The 4,668-nt window shown below is 32.1% G+C and overlaps 1 long non-coding RNA gene across 1 annotated transcript; it reads right to left on the reverse strand.

Annotated features, from left to right (window-relative positions):
* Positions 1-890: 890 nt before the first annotated feature.
* Positions 891-2,266, reverse strand: LOC143044849 (uncharacterized). Its single transcript, XR_012968795.1, has 2 exons — positions 1,914-2,266; positions 891-1,313 (listed from the first exon to the last, which is right to left on the reverse strand). It is a non-coding gene; the product is annotated as an uncharacterized LOC143044849 (long non-coding RNA).
* Between the last annotated feature and the right edge of the window lie 2,402 nt (positions 2,267-4,668).

Consider the following 4,668-nt stretch of genomic DNA (forward strand, 5'->3'; position numbering starts at 1 on the left):
TGTTAATAGACCAATCTTGGAAAAGTCTAATACTTTAGCTTGTGCTGATGGCAAACCCCTAAAGGAGCTAGGGAAAGCTATTTTTGAAATTAAATTAGGAAATATATGTTTTGATACAGAAATGATAGTAGATATAGAAGACGAAGCTTTGTTAGGACTAGATGTGTTGATGAAATCTCAGTGGGGTCCTGCTGACATAAAGTTAACAGAAGGAATTATACTGCTTGGTGGTCATGCTGTCCATTGTACACAAATTGGCCAAACAAATAAATTTATACGAAAAATTTATGGGGAAGCTTACTATGAAATTCCCCCAAGGTCTGAAAATTTTGTTGATGTTTTCTTTGACCGACTTGATGATGATTGTCCTGAAACAGTTCAAGATTGCATTTTACAACCCACTGAGAAATTTTCAGAAAGATTTCAATTAGTAATGGCACCATGTTTAGTCAATAGTAATAGCAGCCAAGCTAACATAAGCCAAGATGTTACTTTTACTTGTAATACTAGTCATGCTAGTACATGTAGTATAATGAACCCATACATGTATGATCAAGATACAGTAATTGGTTCAGCAGAAGTTGTTGAACATGAACCAAAGATGCTATCAAAATGTGAAGACACACTTGAATAAGTTGAAGTAAATAACCAAATTGCAATGAGAAGACTGCAATTTCATGACTCAAATTTAGAGTCTGGAAAGGGGGTATCCAAAGAAGAAATAGGTAGACATTTGACTACTAAGGAAAAAGATCTGACACCAGAACCACCCCCTACAATACATTTTGTACATGTAGCAACAATGCTCCAGTTGCACAAAAGAAACAGAAGAAGTCCCTGGTAGCTACATGAAGAGACATTTAATTTAAGATTGAATAAAGATGTACATGTAATTTAAATTTTTAATAGAAATGTTATGGCAATGTTATGGTATTGCTTATTTGAATTGTTAATATCAAAAGTAATTTAAGGTTATTATAACATGTTTAAGATTAAAAGTTATTAGAAATTCATTTAGATTGAAAATTTATCTTTGAAATTCATGAAAAGTAAAAAAAGTTATTTATATTAGATACAGTCAAAGCTTTTCAGTGTTAAAAGTTAAATTTTGGGTGTATTTTTTAACTTGTATTTAAATATTTTGGTACTGTTTGCATGATAACTAAAATTTTCCTTCAGAAACCTCTGGTTCTTAGCAATGTTCCAGTTTGTTCATAACGTTCAGTAATTTTCCACATTTGGTATAAATGTATGTTTATCTGGTATCTACCGCCCTCATGCTGATGGTCATAATGGTGAAACTTCAGGTGTATCTGTAAAATATAATATAAAAAGACATATATAATGTATAATTTTTACATAATTTAATATATTATGATGTATTTGTGTTATAATCATAGATGGTATTAATAAGAAAGCTAATTTCATTCAGTTTTAGAAATAATTTCTTTTTAGGCAGAATATGTATTTAAGACATAAAAAAATTTGAAATGGAATCTTTTGCAAAAGTTTAAAGTATTTGCGGGGACGCAAATAATGGAAAGGGGGTAAAATGTAGAGTACGACGATAAGGGTACATGTATTTTCATTTTTTTTATTGTGACGTGTGATAGACATGTAAGATGTTTTTGATGTATGTTTTAAATTGGTATTGATAAAGCATACTGTTTAATATTCTGTATTTTTTATGAAAGTTATTATGTAGGAAACAGTAACTGTGTGAAATAACTTGTATTATACTACTTGTAATGCTTGTAGTCTGGGACATATGATAATTGAAGCAAATAAGTTTTAATTAACATTTAATAAAGTAAAGTTAGAACAATTACAATATTATGATTCTTGTAGAAATATTGAATTAATGTCATTTGCATATATTTGATAAACCAGTTGAAGTTCATGTAATAATTTACCAGTTCATAGTAATAATCCACTGAATAATCCAACTGTATGTCTTGTATTTTTGTGAAGATCCAATTGTAGCAACTGTAGTAGATCGTAGTAAATTCCACGCACCTGTGCTTGAATTTTATGAATGAAATGTATTGACATGCGCAGTAGAACTCATGTGTCACTTGGGACGATTGTTCAATAAAAACACTATTTTTACGTGTTGGCAACTATTTTCACATACTTCTTGTAATTCCTTTTAGTATTTGTAGTCAACGTCTTCAATGTTTTGCAGATGTTAATGCTCACTTTCCTTGATATTTAACATTTTGGTCCGCCGGTGACACACATAACTTTTCGCAATGTTGTTTACGTATTGTGACTTCCGGTGGCGCTGTATATATTGTTGTATTTTTAGTTACCATAGAAATTTGTTTAGTACCATGCAAACTTTGTTTATTATATAAAGGTTACTTAAATTGTATATTATTGTGATTTTTGTAATTTATTTAAGAATTCGAATATTTGGTTGGACGGCAAGCGCGCGATCCAACAATCCAACAATCCAACATTGACGTAATTTCGACGCTTGGTCGTCAGTTCTGCTTAAACTTTTGGTTCTTACAGTTGCTATTTTTATTTGCTCGTTATTTATTTTAGTCAAAATGGTTAATTTTTCTTAGAAACTTATTTTTTTTAAAAGGTTAAATTGTAAAGGAAAATAGTAAAGTTAGCGTTTTCAAAGTTAAAAAGGAATTATTCATTTTAGCGGACTCTTTAAAGCTTTATTTCTAGTTTATCTGTTAAAGTTAGGATTACTGAAATTGTTCATTGAAGTTCATGTTTACTGTTAACGTTTGTCATTTTATAATAAATAGGATTATAAATAGGAAAACATTTGACAAGTAAGGGATAATTTCCTAAAGGTCTGAAAATTATAATAAACAATACAGTTTATGTATGGTATAAGCTGTATTTCATTGTTAGTTATTCAGGAAAGGCTCTGAATATATAACTAATAATAATAAACATTTTTTTATGTAACTGGTGATCGAGGTATCAGTTACAACTATATTGTTAGAATGTAGATTGCCATGGTCAGTTAGTTTTCATAGAGTTATCGTTCTTTGTATAGTTTCTTCAATATTATGGTCCGTTTATTGTTTTGTAATTAGAATTTAGAGATTAGAATAGAATGTTGATGAGAAACGTTTGTTTTTATATGTGCCTCAGCCTACCCAGAAAATGTGAGCTAGCTTCCCTAGATGGTGGAGGTACCCGAATTTCGTAATAATTTTAATACATCATCGTTATAATAGTGTATGAACACAAAGTAAGATTTTCCTACATAAACATTGAAAATTTGACACTCAGCATCAGCACATCATCGCCACATGGCACCTCGTTTTCGCACTTGACCACGATAAACAAGAAAAACAATTTGTTTATGTCTTTGCGTTTTATTATGAACTTACTGTCGAGCGTTTTATTCTGAACTTACTATGTTGGATTGCATTTCCCTCGAACACTCATGAATCAAGGTGGCAGTGACGATGAAAATTTTTACCTCAACCCAACATTTCTGTCATTTAATAACATTTCAGACAAATCCGTTTTAAGTGACACTTTCCTTAGCAAAAATTGTTTTGGCGAAACATATACACCAATTTCAAGGTCTGATTCTGACTCTAGTTTTGCTGAAAAATATTTAATGGTACAAACTCCCGAAACACCTGAAATAGACCCAATTCAGCCATACTTCACAAAAACTGTACTAACACCTGCTGATATTGATGAACAATTAGTTTCCGCTAGACAAAATATAAAATGCAATTCCGAAAATTTGAAGAAAGTAACATTTAGCACTAGTACCCCCTCAATCATAAATTCAAGTTCAAAATACAGGAGCATTGCAGTAATGGAAAAATTGGGTACATGCCGAAAATTTGCGGGTTATCCTAAAGACAATGGAACAAAATTTCTACGAGAATTTGAGTCATTCTGTAAGCTTCACGAACTAGACATTTTAAATGAAAAGACAGTTGCTGCTTTTCATCTTCATTTAGAGGGACCCGCCCTCACTTGGTTTAACGGTCTTAGCCCTGATCTTTCATGGACCACTGTAAAGAGACTATTTACTGACAAATATGTTCAGATTGGTTGGCAGCATCCTTCGGTAGTTATAGAAAGTGAAACTTTTCACAATATGCAATTGGGTCCAACACAGGAAATTGAAGATTTTTCTTGTCAAGTTCAAGAAAAGGGGCAAATATTAGCTAAACCTGAACATGAAATTATGTTTCGTTTCATCAATGGTCTACCTGAGAAACTAGCGTTTTATGTTAGGACTAGTCATCCAAAAACTCAATCAGAAGCGTTATCATTTGCCAAAGCAGGCGAGGCATATAAATATCGAATTCACGAACAATGCGCCGCTGTTGGAAAAGGTCCCTCATTCCGAAATGCTCCACATTCCGATGATATATCGGAGATGAAATCGCAAATTTCTGAGTTGACTAACATGATGAAGAGACTGACCCCTGATAAGACATTTCAACAAAATGACCAACGACAGTCATCAGGTTGTTTTAATTGTAGTTGTACCGGACACACTAAAAGGTATTGCAATTGGAATGGAAGTGGAACGATATCGGCTGACATTTCTTGTCAGCTATGTAATCAGTCAGGACATGGTGCAGGTCAATGCCTAAAATTCAAAGCAAAAACTGATAACTATAATAGGAATCGTGTTGTTTGTCAGATATGTTCTAAACCAAA

The sequence above is a fragment of the Mytilus galloprovincialis genome, chromosome 9 (assembly GCF_965363235.1).
Source record: "Mytilus galloprovincialis chromosome 9, xbMytGall1.hap1.1, whole genome shotgun sequence".
Classification (NCBI taxonomy): Eukaryota; Metazoa; Mollusca; class Bivalvia; order Mytilida; family Mytilidae; genus Mytilus; species Mytilus galloprovincialis.